A 20711-nucleotide genomic window follows, 5' to 3' on the forward strand; every position below is an offset into this window, starting at 1 on the left:
TAAAGTGATAAAATAGGTGATGTAACCATTCTTTCATTTAACTCCGCAAAGCTTTCTTCACCATTCTCCATTTCATATAACCTTCTTGCTTTTCCTGGTTAACTTTATCTCGAATATTACAACTTTCAAGAAATCTTGCACAAAAATTTCCAATAATAACCGGCCCATGATAATACTCCTTACTTTTGTTAGTGCTTCTGGTCTTTCTTCATTCATACTATCTTTAAATTTTTTTTTTTTTTTTGCTGAATCCCCTTTTTGCCTCCTCCTTACTGACTATCTATACTAAGAATTATACTTCCTGCCATTAAAGTTTTCATCTGGTAAACTCTTTTTATACCGCTTCTTTTCTTCTTTGACTTCTCAGCTATCAGTGTATAGGTTACATGATTCCTCATAAATAACACAAGTATATCTTATTCAGATTCTCCTTTTAAGATTCTACTCATCGAATTTAAATATCACTGGTATATCAGTTCATCCAACTAACATTTCTAAAATTATGTAACAACAGTACTGAATTCTGAAAATTATCTTTGATATGTTCCTAAGTTCAATCTCCACTTGGTAATATACCCAATCTTAAATCAATCTTATAAAAATACCTGGCCTTGTTCATTTAATTAAACAATTCATCGGTTCGAGGTAACAGATATCTGCTCTTGAGAGTAAACCTGTTAAGCTTTCGCTAACACATAATCTCACACTTCCATTTTTCTTATTAGCACATCGTGCCGGTGCACTTTAGGGGGTACACTAGGTCCAATTTCTTTTTCTTCTAATCATCTCATGCGTTTGCTCTGGTAACTTCTTCATTTTATCTAGTTCCATTCTGCACGGGCTTTAAACACTGGCTTCATTTCACGTACTAAATCAATCATAAACATATTTTCTTTATGTAAAGGAAATATTGGTAACTCATCTGGAATTATGTCTTGATACTGTAAAATCCTCAAGTTCGGTCTGCTCCTAACTCTTATTTATAATCGCCATAGCACTTATATTTTGGTCACTGTAATCTTAAATTATTTTTAACAAATTTCTTTACTTTCCTTTATCCTTTAAACTTCTTCATGTTCTCATTTGGCGTTTTCAGAACTATTTTATGTCACGACGGTTTACCTGGGCATCACACTTGAATAGTTAATCTACTTCTTATAATAATATCAAATCTTCTTATCTCAAATGATATCAATTCTTCACATCTCAATGCCAGAATTATCGATTCCGTCATTGGTACTTACATATTTAATGACTGCACGTTCTTAATTTGCTAGTCCTTTAGTCCTAGACTTATTGATTCGACAGGATAATTCATCTTATCAATAAAACCTTGAGAGATATATGATCGAGTTGCTCCCATGTCTTTTAATACTTTAACGCATAAGGTATCTGCAATAATCTTCCACGTCATCACATCCATATTCTAAATAACATATCGTAAATTCTCGTTCTCAGAGACGTATCCCTTATTGAAGTAGATTCCCTTAACTGTTAATGCATCCCGGGCTAGGGACAGTGATTTGTAATTTTCACCATATGCCCTTGTTTCCTTTCCATGCATGCTAGGTAGATGAGATTTTGCCCGCTGAGTGTATAATACGTTAACTTTTGTTTGAAAAATTCTCACAAGGAACAATGGTACAACGAAACAAATAGAAGGATTCACAATTTTAATAAACTTAGAGTTGAAAAGAAAGAAAAAGTAATGATTTGAATATGAAGGAGACAACCACATTGGTACTTAAGATGGCCAGTCTTTCATACCGTATGGCATACAGCACATGATTAGGTGGCGTCCCACCCGACTCTTCGTCATTCCGACAAAGTATCTCATCATAACACTGTTTGTCCCAATCAGAAAGAAAACTTGAGGGGAACAATTAAATTTGAAAGGAATGCAAAATCCTTACATTTTGATATCATCAGAAAGAATTTATTAAGAAAGGAGTTCATACATTTTAGGAATTAAAAAGGAATATACACTGTAATGTTGAGGACAAGAATGATACCATTGATCACCATCCACATTTCACTTGTATTCATTTTTCGAGTTTGATTGATCATATCTCAATTGAATCATATAATAACTTTAGAAGTATGCTAAAATTGCCTTCGCAACTAAGCATGATGGTAGATTCTTACTTGTTAAGTCTCGCGTCTGTAACGTCGCACCTACACGTATAATACTTTAACAATTCAATCATAATAACGTTCTTATCAGATAACTTTGAGTTTCCTCTTTTTAATTTGGAATAACCATGAATCATTCAATATAACGATCATTTTATTAACAATATTCTTCTTTTTAGAAAAGTCTGGAAATCTTCCCAATCTTCTTCGGTCGTGCTCAGGCTTCCATTAAATTCATGAATTCCTTAAACTCTGATAATCCCAGTAATTGGATGAATAGTTACTCCATATGCTGGTTTTGTTGTTAATCTTATCAAACAATATTCGTATCTTCTTGTTAGGAATATTTAACTTTCTCATAATCGCAGATTACTTCGTCCTCGGAATTAATAATACTAAATCTAAAATAATATCCTTCCAGCTAATCTGAGTCTTTTGACAAACAAGAAACTCAAATAGTATCTTGACAACCGATGTTTAAAACTTATTTTATTCGAAAAGGCTTTTAGAAATTTTGTGAGGAAAAATCTTTTTCGAAAACTTGTTAAAAATTTTGAAAATTTTGAAAATCACACCTCTGGTTGTCCTTACTATATGAATTGGTTGTTGTCTTTCTTATGACCAAATACCAAGTTAAAGAACGATCACTCAAAGGTCCATTCACTTCCATTTATCTCTTTTCCATCATTAGGGTCTATTACTTTCCGTAATCAGTTAAAACTTCCGCTGTCGTTGCATGTTATCTTATTTGTAGCTTCACATTAAGGCTCCCATACTGGTAGTATTCCCGTTAACCACTTTGAAATCATTAAGTAAAACAGACTATCCAATAATCGACAAATCAGCTAATGTCACATCATCTTGTTAAAATATATAACACATCATTACAACACCATTAATTTCAAGAAATCTTCAGATCCTTAATCTCCTCTAACTCTCTCTCTTTAACACTTATCTACTCCATTTCACAAGCTAGTCATGCGTGGCCTAATTACTAATAGCTTCTTGTAACCTGATAACAACCATCCTCCAGAACACCTGAATCTTCTTTCCAAACTCCTTCTCATCTTAATTTGTATCTCAATGCTCACTATTAACTGCAACTATCGTGTCCCTTCTCGCAATTGCTGTTGTTTCATTAGAAAGGTTCTTAAACTGAAGATATAGAGTATGGTGTATAGTAAATAGAAAAGATACATTCATAGTTGAATGTTCAAAAGAACAAGAATAAGCAAATGAAGGTTCTTGAATAGGTAGTCTCAGATCGAGAGATGATAGAATAGCGTTGAATAACTTAGAGAGGTGCAACTGTCATAACAGAAGGTAATACTGCTAATACTGATGAAGAGCAAAGCGCAAATCGAATTTGAGAGAAGATGACGATCCTTAAACGGAAGGCTCCAAACGATCAGTTGATGTAGAGAAGTCAGGATCTGCCATTGCCGTTGCCTGGATATCACGTCGCTAGTTAAGAATCCCGAATCGCAACACGAACCGTGCCGGAGACCTACTATACAGTCGCACTCAACCTCACAATGACCTATTTTTCTATTTCCTATTCCTAATCTAACCCTCTATCCAATCCCGACAATCTAGGCTTGTTTCAGTGACTTATAACCTGTAGCTCTGATACCAACCTGTGGCGCCCTCCAAACCCGGGTCAGAAGTTTGAGGTCCACAACACAACACAATATATCAACCTGATTAAGAAATATTATTTATAATGACCCTGCTTCACAAAACCACGGATCGCAACAGGTTAAAGTATGAAAACAAGCCACAACCTTAATTATTACATCGTACCAAATCCCAACTAATTTAACTTACAATTGATAATAAAATCATTCTTACAACCTTGTTATCTCACTACTGCCAATAGCTCCTGCTAGCTCAATCAATCATAGTCTGGAATCCTAGCTCGAACATTGAACTGGGAAACCTTGCTAACAACCATATCCTTCTTAACTGTAGAATATATAAAAAGATTTGCAAGAGTGAGCTAACTAGCTCAGCAAGTCATATTACCAATAACTGAGGTTAAACAATAATAAATGAGATGATTCAAAGGCATCAAGTTTCTTGTTAAACAACCAATAGAATTGGATATTCATTTTAAGTTTCTAAAACCAAGGTTAGGCTGCTGATCAGTCACGCACTAACCCCGAGCAAAGCACACAGCATTGCTCTGACTATTGGATCCAAGGCCCACATTGGCCTAACTTGACCATCGATATGGTCTGACCACGAATCTGGTCCATATAAAGAAAACTATCCAATTCTAAACAGTTCAATATGATAAACAATAGAATTCAATAAATCCAAATCATAATCAGTAACAATAAAACATTTGTATAAAAGCATGGTGAAAATTCATGGATATCGAAAGGGTATGTCAAAGTTCATAAAAGGAGTGGCCTCCAGCCGGTAGGATAATCGGGTATTAGATGAATAGTGTTTTTACAAAGTTTTTGTGCTTTAAAATCACAAGGTATGGTTAAGTATAAAAGTTTCTGTATATATCAACAATTTTGTTCCAGTGCTTGGTATATGATGGATACATATTTGTGGAGTAGTATCATATTTGTGTGGTTTAATATTTGGTAAATCCACAAGAGATGGTTCACAAGAATAAGGCTTACGGCTCAAAGATCAAATGATGTGGCTCAGGTTCAAGGCTGGAGGATTCAAAGTATTTCCAATATAAAACAGAACCATTTTGAATATTAACAATAGGTCACAAGAGAATTTAGAAATATTTGCAATAAATCTCGAGAAAGGTTTGGAAGTACTTGCCTTATCATAATTGATTCCAACCTCACTTGTACTTGTCTACGACTCTATTCAACCACCATTCATCTGTTTCCCCTATGCCTCGCTTTTAATCTCTGCTTACTTGCTGTATTTTCTACATGCCAGTTCTATTTTCTGATCATCCGCTTCTCTTTCTTACGCCTTGCTTATTCTGCTAGGCATCATAAGTATCTATCAATATTCCACTCATACGATTCTGTTCAACACATACTTCTATCTACCCTTCGTTTCACCCAAATCCGATTAACGGATCAAAAGTTATGCTATAAATAAGTAATCACCGAATATATAGACCGACAGTCAATCAACAAGTCACATATAACACATAATTCATCACATAATCAATGACATATCATTTATAAAAACATTTCGGGTCATAAATAGGCTTTCAGGTATTTAAAATGATTTTTAAAACATTTTTCGGAATTAAAACGGGTCGTTGGATCAATTTCGGAACAATAAACAGGGTTCGGTTGGACAATTCTGGCTCCGAAACAATTTTAGAATAATTATCGAGCCTTGAAAATAATTTAGAATAATATTTTAAAGCTCGAAACTATTTTTCGAAATTTTTAAATCATTTATAAATAATTAAATCTAATTAAATAACTAATTAAAATCAATTAATAAGTAATTAAATTAATTAATCAATTAATATTTAAATTAATTGAATAATTAAATAATTAATTATTAACTAAAATTAATTAATTACAAATTCAGATTTATTTTTGGATTTAGAAATAATTTTCAGAATTAAAAATAATGATTTTTGGAATTATAAATGAATTTTAGAAAATAAATAATGAATTTATAAATTCATTTTAAAAAGAAATAACCAGAAACAGGTTTCAGATTTTGAATTAGGGAAAAACTGGATCAAACCCGGGTTGTAATTGGGTCGCAATCCGGGTTACCAAGAACTCAGGCGGGTCGGGAAGAACACCGCCGGAAATTCTGGGTTTTCCAGAATCCGGCCGGCGAGCCCCAACTCCGGCCGAGTTCCGATGATTCACAGGCGAGTAAAACAACACGGTTTCAAGTATTTTTCAGTCCTGTTTCATTCAGTAACATCCCAGCTATACAGATATGGCAATATTCACTACAGATGAGCCGTGGTTCGCGATTTCCGGCGAAAAGCCATAGAAACCGGCGACCTCGAGCTCAGCTCCGGCTAGAACTCCGATATCCATGATTATTTAACCAAAATCAACCAATCCAGTACCAAAATGAAGCTGAGATCATCTATAATATGTTCCTACCATTCAAAACATTCAACAACACTAAATTAAACCAAGAAATCGATTTGAAAATCTTGTAAAATTCCAAAACTCGTTTTTACTATTCCCTAAACCAAATCACCCAAATAATATACGGAACTGATCCTTGGAACCTCTACAATCATGATCAACACACAAAATCATCAAACAAATCCTCTTAATCAAAAACCGAATTTAAGTTTAAATAATTAAAAACTGAAAAATATGAAATTGAAAAATAAATACCCTTATTCGAAGATTTTGATACGGATATGATTGTCTTGTCGAGAGCTTCGTTTTGATTATTCATACGCCTCCATCGGATTCCAATAACGCCTTCAAATCTTTGTTTGATTACAAAGAACACGAAGAACACGGTTCATTTCTCTGAATAATTATTTATTTAACTGTTTGCAAATGATTTTCGATACAAAATAAAATACGGTAGAAGCTATTTATAATTACGGGAAATTAGTATCCCGTTGGATCATTCAGGATATAAAACGGTACGTTTATTTATAAAAACTGATCCAAACGGTACCGGTTTTCGAGATAATTATCCAAACCAGTACAATTTGTACTGCGGTCTTGGTCTCAGCGCCTGGTTACACGTACTACGAAGTGATAATTGGGATAGTTTAATAAAAAGCTCCCGTTTATCGAAAATACGGGTTTTATTGATTTACCGAAACGAATATTGTATCGAAAATGTTGCGCCGGGACCCGCGCAGGACAAACCGTACGCCGGATCGAAAAAGTCAAAACACGGAAAATGCTCGGAATATTGCAATTAGGTTAGGAAGGAGTTCTCGGAAGAGTTTCGGGTTCCAAAACGTAACATCGGCTGACGTCGGTTGGTTCCTGTTTTTATAAAATAGGTTTTAAATACCCAAAAAAAGATATTATAAATTTCATATGATCCTTATAAATCCATAAATCAACATAAAAATAATTAGGAAGATATGACAATTATCTATATTTTATTTTGAATATATAAAAATTAAAATACTCAATTGATATCATTTTTAAACATCCAAACACATTTAACACTTAACAAATAATTCACAAAATAGATACTGAACCTGCATAATAATTATTTATTAGCAAAAATAATTACACGATATATCCCGGATATTACACTCATGCAACATAACTACATTAACAAAAGAAGCGCTACGAGTTTGCATAGACTCAATCGAGCTGGACATGGATCAGACACTTCAAGCATATACATAGGGGAGTATTTCTTTCATTCTCTTATATTGTAGAATTATTAGTGTAGCGTGTCATGAAGACATTGACTCATTTAAGTGGGGGATGTGTTTTCAGTAGTTGCATTATACATAAAAAAAAATCATATAGATTGCATTATATCATATAGTGACATTGTATGCTAGTTGCATTGCATTGTATTTCATATCATAGCATGATCTCAAATTAGTAGTAGCCCAAGTTGGTGACCTATGATGATACTTTGTGTACCTTATATTTGATTGTCTTGCTATGATCACATGCTAAAGATGTTACATGCGTAGTGTCACTAGTGCATAGCTTATTTTTTAATACACTATTATTATGCTCTTGAGCTGAGACTTAGATATGTTTGTTTCTTGAGGGGTAGCCGCTTGTTGATGATTAGAATTTTGACTATTCCCTTTTGAGCTTAGTACGTAAATGCTTAAGTTTGGGGGAAGCTATGGGGTGTAAATGTCCTTAAAAAAATAAAAAATAATATATATATATATATATATATATATATGAGAGTAGTAATAAATAACACGCAAAAAAATGTGGTATAATTGACTAGGTTGAGCTCATTAATACTCGAGTAATTAAGTCTGAGGGGACTTTGTGCCTAGTAACCTGAAGCCTTTTATGGTTTGGGATTGCTGATCCAACACTCGCTACATGGGTATTAGTATATAAATCTTTAGGGATCTCGAACATTACACAGTTAATAAATTATTTAGTATATATGCGTGTATAATATGATTGACAAAGTCTGATGGAGGTCGTAACTTACTTACACTGAGGAGCCACCCAACCTTAGACCGAGCTAGTGAAGTCTTATGGCGGTCGTAACTCACTAACACTGAGAAGCCACCCAACCTTAGACCGAGCAGTAATAAAAGTCGTATATACATATAGTTGTAGTATTATAGTAATAAAGAAAGACATGAAAATTCCTTGCTAAACTTAAACGATGGCTAGTTTTAAGTAACGAAGTGTTTAAGATCTATTCTAATACTCAACTTGGGGCTATTAAGTCACATGACTTGTCATGTTAAAAGTTGTTTGTCTTTGTTCTTGGTTCATTAGAGTGTGTTTTGTTAAGCTAAGCACATACGCACACTTTGTACTTGTGTTAACTATGTTGTGATATTGTGTGTGAGCTTGATATGTCTAAACTTGGTAGATGAACTGAGGGTTCTATCTGACTTGGCATGAACTGTCATATTTGAGATCTTTTGCATTGTCAATCATTTAGTTGCATATTACATTGTTAGATGGATTTTGTGGGTACATTCACTATAGGCCCTCCCGAGACCTAACTCGTCCACTAGGGCTACCTTGGGGTTTAAAGGGCTTGTTGCATATGCCAAATGCAATCGTGATCACCTTACGAAAGTGGTATTAGTTAGTAGTACATTATATTAGTTTGCACGAGGACGTGCAAAATACTAAGTGTGGGGATATTTGATAGAATATATATTTATATATATTTTTAAGGATTATATTCTCATATTTATAATATTATATTATTAATTGGATATTATTAATTAGAGTTTATTGTTTTATGACAGGAAATAAAGAATTCCCAACTTTATATGGAATTGGGCTTATTTGGACTTAAATCATAAGAAAATTCGGATTTATTGGGCTGCACGCGCATACATCACTGTTTGGGCCGTAACTTGAGTTCTAGACATCAGAATTGGCGATCTTACAGCCCATACGAAGCTAACAGAATTATCTATAGTTTAGAAGTGATTCAATATCAAAAATCCAACTGGAGAAGCCCAGAATCAGGCCTGAAAGACAGCCTACGAATTTTACATCACAATTCAATTAATTTTGGGAAAAGCATTATAAACTCTTTATTATATATTACGTTTTATATATTGTATAGAGAACCATAACATATTGTATTAGAGAATAGAATAGATATTCTTGAGAGAGAAGGGAGAGAGGCAGCTAGAGAGCGAGATTGGGAGAAGGAGCGGAGGGATTCGTCCAGATTTCAAAGGAACTTTTCAAGTTGTATTCCCTGTATTCAAATTCTTAACTCATGATTTTTGGTTTTAATATATATTTGTTTTCTTCATATATCATGAGTAGCTAATCCCTTAATCCAAGAGTTGGGTAGTATTCTTTGGCTAGTTGTGTTTATTTAGTTGTATTGTGATTTTCTTGTGATTGTTAATCTGTCATTGAGGGCTTAACACAATTGAGGGAGTCGCGAACCTTTGATTGTATCTATAGGAATTATAACGAATCGGGAGAGGAGTTTTAATTCTAGTACATGATATGATAGACACAATTTAAGTATTGGATCGGGAGATTAATATGCAAATTATGAAATATGTAATCCTTGGTTTTCAATAGTCTATAATTGTACTTTGTAGAACCATGGGAGTGGCTTTCAAGGGATAATTGTAGGCACTATAATCTACCTTGGGAGAGTATTTTATAAACATTAGAAGGATTGTTTTTAACAAAACAAGAGGCACAACCTAGACATTCATGATAGCCATTGAAGAACCCTTACTCTTGGATTATTTTCTATCATCGTTAAATCATTAATTCTATTTGCTTATTAGTTTAAAAACACATCCCCCCACTTACTCCAACATCAAGAATCCAACTGGAGAAGCCCAGAATCAGTCCTGAAAGACAGCCTACGAATTTTACATCACAATTCAATTAATTTTGGGAAAGGCATTAAAAATTCTTTATTATATATTATGTTTTATATATTTTATAGAGAACCATAACATATTGTATTAGAGAATAGAAATATATTCTTGAGAGAGAAGGGAGAGAGGCAGCTAGAGAGCGAGATTAGGAGAAGGAGCGAAGGGATTCGTCCAGATTTTAAAAGAACTTTTCAAGTTGTATTCTCTGTATTCAAATTATTAACTCATGATTTGTGGTTTTAATATATATTTGTTTTCTTCATATATCATGAGTAGATAATTTCTTAATCCACGAGTATGGTAGTATTCTTTGGCTAGTTGTGTTTATTTAGTTGTATTGTAATTTTCTTGTGATTGTTAATCTGTCATTGAGGGCTTAACACAGTTGAGAGAGTCGCGAACCTTTGATTGTATCTATAGGAATTATAAAGAATCGAGAGAGGAGTTCTAATTCTAGTACATGATATGATAGACACAATTTAAGTATTGGATCGGGAGATTAATATGCAAATTGCGAAATATGTAATCCTTGGTTTTTAATAGTCTATAATTTTACTTTGTAGGACCTTGGGAGTGGCTTTCATGGGATAATTTTAGGCACTATAATCTACCTCGGGAGAGGATTTTATAAACATTAGAAGGATTGTTTTTAACAAAACAAGAGGCACAAACTAGACATTCATGATAGCCATTGAAGAACCCTTACTCTTGGATTATTTTCTATCATTGTTAAATCGTTAATTCTATTTGCTTATTATTTTAAAAACACATCCTCCCACTTACTCCAACATCAAGAATCCAACTAGAGAAGCCCAGAATCAGGCCTGAAAGACAGCCTACGAATTTTACATCACAATCTAATTAATTTTGGGAAAAGCATTAAAAACTCTTTATTATATATTACGTTTTATTGATATTGTATAGAGAACCATAACATATTGTATTAGAGAATAGAATAGATATTCTTGAGAGAGAAGGGAGAGAGGCAGCTAGAGAGCGAGATTGGGAGAAGGAGCGAAGGAGCGAAGGAGCGAAGGGATTCATCCAGATTTCAAAGGATATCTTCAAGTTGTATTCCCTGTATTCAAATTCTTAACTCATGATTTATGGTTTTAATATATATTTGTTTCTTCATATATCATTAGTAGCCTTAATCCAAGAGTTGGGTAGTATTCTTTGGCTTGTTGTGTTTATTTAGTTGTATTGTGATTTTCTTGTGATTGTTAATCTGTCATTGAGGGATTAACAAAATTGAGGGAGTCGTAAACCTTTGATTGTATGTATAGGAATTAAACTAATCGGGAGAGGAGTTTTAATTCTAGTACATGATATGATATGTTAGATATATTTGATAATGTCATGTGTAATATGATTTGTGTTTAGTTTATCAGATCTTAACTAACAGGACAAATCAGTACTTAACTGGAAATCAGCACTTATACTGAAGACAGAACTTAAGATATCAGAACTTAAGTTATCAGAACTTAAGGATCATAAGATATTTATCAGGAGATAATATCAGGACTTAAGATGACTTTCAGATAAGGCAGGCGGCTGATTGAAAGGAAAGAAGATCGAGACTAAGACAGAAAGAATTATGCATGAAGAAGGAATTCTATGAAGAATAGAATACTTGGAAGAAAAGATAACTAGTTGATATATTTTAGGAAGCAGAATTATATTCCATATCAATTAGAAGATTATCTTATAACTGTGTAGTATATAAACACAGGCATAGAGTTTACACTATAAGTGTTACGATTATCGAAGTTATTATTTTTTGTAACTCTAGCAGCTCTCGTGATAATTTATTCATCACTGTGAGAGAACAGTTCCATATTATAACATAGTTTATTGTGTTGAATAAAATATGTTTTCTGTTACTTGAGTTATTATATTCGATTTGATTGTGCTAAACACTGTATTCAACCCCCTTCTACAGTGTGTGTGACCTAACAAGTGGTATCAGAGCTATCTGTTAACACACAAACAGTTTAAGATCCAAAATCAATCATGTCTGAAGAAGAAACTCCAACCAAGCCCACCAAAACTGAAGAACCTCCAAAAACTATAACCCATAGTCGATATAAGACTATAAGAGTTCCCATGTTGAAACCTTCTGAGTATTCCATATGGAAAGTGAAGATGGTTATGTTTCTGGAAGCTACAGATCCAGAATATCTCGACAGGAGTTATGAAGGACCACATATGCCAACCAAACTCTCTGTGGAAGTTGCAGGTCAGCCAGCAAAGTCTGTACCAAAGAAGAAAAGTTATTACACTGCTGAAGATATCTCATCGATTGCGAAGGATGCAAAGGTAAGACACTTGCTACATAGTGCCATTGATAATGTCATGTCAAACAGGGTAATTAACTGCAAGACTGCAAAAGAGATATGGGATGCTTTGGAAATAAGGTGTCAGGGAACTGATTCAATCAAGAAGAATAGGAAGACGATACTCACTCAAGAGTATGAGCACTTTGACTCAAAGCCTGATGAGTCATTAACTAATTTATATGATAGATTTGTCAAACTCTTGAATGATTTGTCACTAGTTGACAAAGAGTATAATATTGAAGATTCAAATCTTAAGTTCCTGTTAGCTCTTCCTGAAAGATGGGATTTGAAGGCCACAATAATAAGAGACAACTATGCTCTTGAGGAAACAACTCTTGATGAAATTTATGGGATGCTCAAGACTCGTGAACTTGAGATGGAACAAAGAAGCAAGAGGAATGGAAACAAGTCAAGAACAGTTGCCTTTGTGGCCGAGGAGGAAAGTCCCAAAGAAGCTGCCTCAAGGAAAGGCAAGGGAAAGGCTCTCATCACAAAGTCTGATACTGAGTCATCAAGTTCTGATAGTGATGATGACTTAGAAACTAAAAGTATACCTGAGATGGACCATGATGAGGAGATGATGAAGCTGTGTGCTCTTATGGTGAAAGGGATCACAAAGATTGCATACAGGAAATTCAGGAGAGGAAAGAAGTTTTCCAGGAAAGGTGCAAGTTCTGAAAAGAAAGGTTTCAGAAAATATGAAGGCAAAGGAGGAAAGTCTGAGAGAGGAGATTACTCAAATATTAAATGCTATAATTGTGGTGAGAAAGGCCAAATATCTCTAGATTGCAGAAAAGGGAAAAGTGACAAAGGCAAGGCTCTTGTCACAATGAAGAAAAGTTGGTCAGATGCTTCAGATTCTGAGGATGAGGAAAACTATGCCTTGATGGCAAATGTTGATAGCAGTTCTGATACTGCTGACTTAAAGGTACCTCAAACTACTTATGCCTTTCATACTGATGATATTACTGAGTTGAGAAGATATCTTAAAACCATGCTCATTAGTTATAAAGATCAAACTTTAACATGTGAAAGATTAACTTCTGAAAATCTTGCTTATAAAAAAAGGAATGATTATTTAGAAAAAGAGTTAGTCATGTTCCATCAAACTCAGAAAGATAGAGATGATGCCTTTTATGTGAGGGATGAAGTGTTAAAAATGAATGAATCTCTAAAAACTGAGTTAGAAAAGGAAAGAGAGATTATCTAGGCTTGGACTAACTCTGGTAAAGCAACTCAGGATATTCTTAGTAGTGGAAACTGGAAAGAGGGCTTAGGTTATGGAGATGATAAGAACAGTAAGGGAACTGTAGAAACTGAGCCTATAGTTGTTAAACAAAAACCAAAGGTAAATCCTGTTAAGTTTGTAACTGCAAAGTCTGATATTGATAAATCAGAAGTTAAGGAGAAAGTAACTTCTGACAAACCTAAATAGGATAAGCCAACTGAAGTTAACATAGGCTTAATGACTAAGAAGCAGCTTAAGCATAAGCTGAAAGATGTTAAGAATGTAAAAAAGCTAAAGCCACCTAGGAAAAATAGGAATGGAAAGGAAGGTATGAACAAAAGTAACAATTATAAGCCTGTTCCTAATGCTCCTATAAAAACATATCATAACTGTGGAAGTTCTAACCATCTGGCTTCTTTTTGCAGGAAGAATAAGAATATAAACTCTTTACCTTCAAAATCAGGAGTTAAGAGTCAGTCTGTTATATATAAGACATAAAATCCTTGTTTTCATTATGGTAGTATATGGAATTCTATATATACTTGTAAGGAATATCATAGTTTGTACTATGATTATTATCAAATAAAACCATCTGTAAAGAAAGTTAGCATTATTCCTTCTAGTGTAAGTTCTGATGCAAAGTCTGATATTGCAAATTCTGATAAGAAAACTGTTAACATAAACTCTGATGCTAAATCCGCTGCAAATGTTAACAAACTTAAAAAGGCCAAAGGATCCAAGCAAATCTGGATCATTAAAACTAATCATTAGTGGTCTTTATGATTGCAGGGCAACAGGAAAAATATCCTAGTTCTGGACAGTGGATGTTCAGGACATATGACTGGAAATAAAGCCCTGCTATCAGACTTTGTAGAGAAAGTTGGCCCATGTGTTTCTTGTGGAGATGGCAACATTGAAAAAACTCTGGGATATGGCAATATCAATCTTGGGAATGTCATCATTGAAAAGGTAGCTCTGGTCTCAGGACTTAAACACAATCTGCTGAGTGTGAGTCAAATCTGTGACAGAGGTTATCATGTGGATTTCTTTGAAGAACACTGTGAAGTTGTAAGCAAATCTATAGGCAAAGTTGTTCTGAAAGGATACAGGCATGGTAACATTTATGAAGCCGAGCTTTCAACAAGTACTGATGGTTCTGCAATCTGTCTGTTGAGTAGAACATCAATTGAAGAAAGCTGGGATTGTCACAAGAAACTCTCTCATTTAAATTTTAACAATATAAATGAACTAGTCAAGAAAGATCTTGTGAGAGGATTGCCAAAGTCAGTATTTGTGCCTGATGGCCTTTGTGATTCATGTCAGAAGGCAAAATAAAGAAAATCTTCATTCAAGAGCAAGACTGAATCATTAATTCTTGAGCCTTATCACCTACTACATGTTGATCTATTTGGTCCAATTAATATCATGTCTATTGCAAAGAAGAAATATGCTATGGTCATAGTGGATGAGTTCACCAGATACACATGGGTGTATTTCTTGCACACAAAAAGTGAAACTGCATCTATCTTGATTGATAAAGTCAAGCAACTTGATAAATTGGTCAAAGATTCTGTGAAGATTATAAGAAGTGATAATGGCACTGAGTTCAAGAATTTGATCATGGAAGAGTTCTGCAAAGACCATGGAATAAAGCAGGAATTTTCTGCTTCTAGAACTCCACAGCAAAATAGAGTTGTTGAAAGAAAGAATAGAACTCTTATTAAAGTTGCACGAACTATGCTTGATGAAGCAAAGTTGCCAACCTACTTTTGGGCTGAAGCTGTGTAGACTGCTTGTTTTACTCAGAATTCAACACTTATCAACAAGCATGGAAAAACACCATATGAGATAGTGAAGAAAAAGAAGCCAAATCTGAAGTATTTTCATGTATTTGGATGCAAGTGTTTTATTCTTAAGGCTCATCCCGAACAGCTATCCAAATTTGATCTAAAAGCTGATGAAGGAATTTTTGTTGGATATCCACTTTCTACAAAAGCCTTCAAAGTCTACAATTTAAGAACAAGGGTTGTCATGGAATCTATTAATGTCTCTTTTGATGATAAGAAGATTACTGGACTTGAAGATTTCAATGATCATGATCAGCTGAGATTCGAAAATGAAGTTTTAAATTCTGATTCTGTAAATCCTGATACTGCAAACTCTGATGGATTAAACTCTGATGTTATTGAAACTGTGGTGACTACGCCTAAGGAAAATGCACCTGTACAGGGGGAGCATTTCGAAGATCCAACCACATCTGAAAAAGCATCAGAACCTACAACAGGCTCTTCAAGTTCTGATGGGCCAAGTTCTGATAATTCTGGAAACTCATGTTCTGATATTTCTAGAAACTCAAACAATGAAGGATCCAACTCAGAGAGCATAATTTCAGGGGGAGCATCAGAAAATGTTGATGGAGACAGCATGGATCATGGGGGGCATCTAGTTCTAGAGAAAACCTTCCATCTGCAAGGAAGTGGACTAAAGCACATACACCTGACTTAATTATTGGAAATCCTGATGTAGGTGTCAGAACTAGAACAGCTACATCAATTGAATGTCTTTATCATTCTTTTCTTTCTCAGACTGAACCAAAGAAAGTGGAAGAAGCTCTTCAAGATGCTTATTGGGTGCAAGCAATGCAAGAAGAGTTAAATGAATTTGAAAGAAAAAAAGTTTGGACCCTAGTGCCAAGACCAAGAAACAGATCAGTTGTTGGTAGAAAATGGGTATTCAGAAACAAAACTAACAGTGACGGCATAATTATAAGGAACAAAGCAAGGCTGGTTGCAAAAGGATACTCTCAACAGGAGGGAATTGATTATGATGAAACATTTGCACCAGTTGCTAGATTGGAAGCCATAAGGATATTTTTGGCTTATGCTGCTCACAAGAAGTTTAAAGTCTTTCAAATGGATGCGAAAAGTGCTTTTCTTAATGGAGAATTGGAAGAAGAGGTATATGTTGAACAACCTCCAGGATTTGTAGACCCCAAATTTCCCAATCATATCTACAGGCTTGATAAAGCACTTTATGGCCTTAAGCAAGCTCCAAGAGCATGGTATGAGACATTAGCTTAGTTTCTTCTGGAAAGTGGATTTTACAGAGGGACTATTGACAAAACATTGTTCTACCTCAACCATGGAAATGACTTACTTTTGGTGCAAATATATGTTGATGATATCATTTTTGATTCTACAAATGACAGACTTTGTAAGAAGTTTGCCAAGCTGATGCAGTCAATATATCAAATGAGTATGATAGGAGAACTTAACTATTTTCTGGGCCTTCAAGTCAAGCAGAATGAAGAAGGAACTTTTATTTGTCAATCTAAGTACACCAGAAATTTGTTGAAAAAATTTGGAATGCAGGATTGTTCAAGTGCATCCACTCCTATGGCCACTGCAACTAAGTTGGATAAGGATACTGGTAAATTAGTAGAGATTACTGATTACAGAGGTATGATTGGCTCTCTACTCTATCTAACTGTAAGTAGACCTGATATCATATATGCTACATGTCTGTGTGTAAGATTTCAAGCAGATCCAAGAGAACATTACTTAACAACTGTGAAAAGAATTTTCAAGTACCTTAAGGGTACAGCTGATCTGGGATTGTGGTATCCTAGAGAATCAGACTTTAAGCTAATAGGTTACTCAGATGCAGATTTTGCAGGATGCAAAATTGACAGGAAAAGCACAAGTGGAAGCTACCAATTTCTTGGAGGCAGATTGGTTTCTTGGTTTAGCAAGAAACAGAAGTCAATTTCCACATCAACTGCAGAAATAGAATACATTGATGCAGGAAGTTGTTGTGCACAGATTCTTTGGATGAAGAATCAGTTACTGGATTATGGGTTAGAATTTTCTAAAATCCCTATTTACTGTGATAATCAAAGTGCTATTGCTATGACAGGTAATCCAGTTCAACACTCAATGACAAAGCACATCAGCATTAGGTACCACTTCATAAGGGAACATGTGGATGAAGGTACAGTGGAATTGCATTTTGTTCCCATAGATCAACGACTAACAGATATCTTCACAAAACCACTGTGTGAAGCTACTTTTACAAGATTGGTAAATGAACTTGGAATGGTTTCAGGTTCTTTCTCTAAATCTGCTTAGTTTATGTTCTGATACATCAGACTTTATGATCAGTATTTACAGATATTACTATCTTTGTGTATTCTGTGCTTAAATTGAAAATTACTTAAGTGCTGATTGTTGTCTGATGTGAATTTCTAAACTCTGATAGTGATATGAATGTTTCTGTGACTATTCAATCCAATGAGGATAACTGTGCTAGATGTTGACCTAATAATCTTTAATATACTGAAGATCCCATGTTTGAAGTAATTGTTTATGTGGAAATCTTTTAACATAAGCAAATTCTGATATTGAGCTTAGTTCAGTTTACTTTGTGTATCGTATTACTAAGTCAAAAACTAGAATAGTGCTTCTTATCTGTTAAGTTTTGATGTTAGTAAATCTGGTGGATGTACTAAGTGCTGATAAGCCTCTCTTATCAAAAGAAAAATAAAAGAAAAGAAATAAAAATCAGGTACTCCTTTGAGATCTAGAGTAAAAATGTGGAAGGGAAGACCCAAGTGCATTGCTGGTATTAATTAATATGCATTAGAAAAGCAAAATAAAATTTTCTTGGTGACTTTTCACACTCTATGATTACTGAAGAAATACTCTGATAACAGCATAAATTCTGATAAGCAGTTGTGACTCACTTACACTGAGAAGCCATTGTAAAATAGAATTTCAAAAGATACATAAAATGAGCACAAAACAGTTGAGGTGGACTCATGCATGAACTCATTCAATAGTAGGCTTCAGAATAATGACAGATTTTGAGCAAAGTTCTTAGTTATGCCTTATTTCTAAGATGTACTGAAGTGAATCAGACTTTACTCTTTGTCTGACATTTAGCTTAATGCACACACTTACACTCCATATGAATGATGAAAATTATTGTGGTGATCAATGTTATTTTAGATGAACAGTCTATGTGTCAGATTGCATAAATTCTGAGGACAAGTTCTGATGGAAGTTCTGATGATTAAGTTCTGATGAAACCATATCAGTATTTGTGTGAAGAATTACAGGAATATACATTCACTTTTCGAGTTAAGGAGCTATATTCTGATGACTTTTAAATCCTGATAATAATCAAGTTCTGATGTTGACATGACAGTATTTATTTATTTGGTTTATTTTTTGTCATTACCTAAACGATAATATTTTTACAGATAATTGGTTAATGTGTGATAAAATAGTCATAATCATTGTGGGTTAGTGGTTAACGTGTATGTCCAGAAAAATTGCATGTGCACGGTAATTATTGCTTATTTTACGTGCCCATTAACTCTCATTCTAACCGTTTACTGACTGTTCAAATGGTGCCAGGTGTAAAGTGTATCCCATGCTTCAAAAATATGACTGTTGAGTGGAGAGAGTATATATATGAGAGATAAAAGATTTTCTAATATTTTACTTACTTCTCTATTCTAAATCTCTTTTTCTTTCTCTCTCTCTCTCTCTCTCTCTCTCTCTCTCTCTCTCTCTCTCTCTCTCTTCTCTTTTATTTTCTGAAGTTGTTTTTCTCTCAGGACTTTTTACAAACACTTTGCAAACATTCTCTTATTCACTTAATTCCTTATAGAGATGGCACCAAAAGATGTAATTTTTGATGGAGCTAAGTTTGTTCCTAATAACTTCTCCGCTATTCTTAGCAAGTCAGAAGCCCCATCAGAACTTCATTTCATTCAGGACTTTCTTGCTAGTTCTGATATTGGGTACGCTCTGACCGCACCTGATGTAGTCTCTGGTACTCAAGTGCTGGAGTTCTGGAGAAGCGAAGTATATGATGATGGTGGTGCTCAAGGGTCTCCAAGTATTATTTTTTCATCAGGGGAGGATGAGCATGTTGTGACATTGGCTACGGTCCGACAAGCACTGCAGCTGCCTGAGAACTGTGTTTATTCTACTGTTGAAGAGCCAGTTCTTCAAAACATGATGGCCAGTCTGGGGTATGAGAGGACATTGGCAAAGTTGGGTCAGTTGAAGAGATCTTTCATAAGGAGGGAATGGAGTTTCTTCTTTGACTGCATAACCAAGGCTTTTGCAAACAAATGCTCTAATTTTGATGCCATCCCCATATTCAGCCAACAAATCGAGTATGCTCTCATTAATCAAACTGATTTTGATTATGCAAGTGTTGTCTTAGGTTTTATTGGGGATAGAATGACAGAAGATATAAATACTGTTTATTTTGCTAGATTCTGTCAGCTTATCTATAGTTTTTGTTGTGATGATAAGCCCCAATCTGCTAGTGAATTAATTTCACCATTCAGACTAGCTAAAAGAGCTTTTAATGACTTATTGTCTACTGATAATAAGAAGGTTGTGTTAAGACCCCTCCTAGTTCCTTTATCTATCAAACAAGCCTTAATAACCTATGATCTGGTTAAATATACTGAAGTATATCCTGATGTCCAACCATCAGAACCTCATCCATCAGCACCTACCACCTCTACACAAACACCTCAAAGTTCTCAATCTCAACCTTCTGATCCTACAGTAAAGCCTTCGTCTTCCAAACCCAAGAGGACTAAGAAAGTACCTCAGACCCAACAGAAGAGAAGGAGAATTATTCTCCGAGATGAATCAGATGCTGAGGAACAGGTTCCAATATCAGAACCTGTTGTTGTAGAAGCTGAGAAGGTTACTTCTCAGAAAGATACTGTAATTGGGAGTTCTAGACCCCTCAAAAGGCTTAGAAAGTTAAATTCTGATGATAAAGCTCCTACAGTGTCTCCACCGTTGAGGAAATTAAAGAAACAAATAGCTCATAGGGACATAGTTGAGTCAGATTCAGATGTAGTGGAAGCAGCTAAGAAAGGGGATCAGGAATCTCTGATCTCAACAGAACCAGTTGTTATTGAATTACTTCCTTCTGCACAACATGAAACTGCTCAAGCTAAAATACCTACACCTCATATGTCACCTATAGTTGA

Source organism: Apium graveolens, chromosome 6, assembly GCF_009905375.1.
Source record: "Apium graveolens cultivar Ventura chromosome 6, ASM990537v1, whole genome shotgun sequence".
Taxonomy (NCBI): domain Eukaryota; kingdom Viridiplantae; phylum Streptophyta; class Magnoliopsida; order Apiales; family Apiaceae; genus Apium; species Apium graveolens.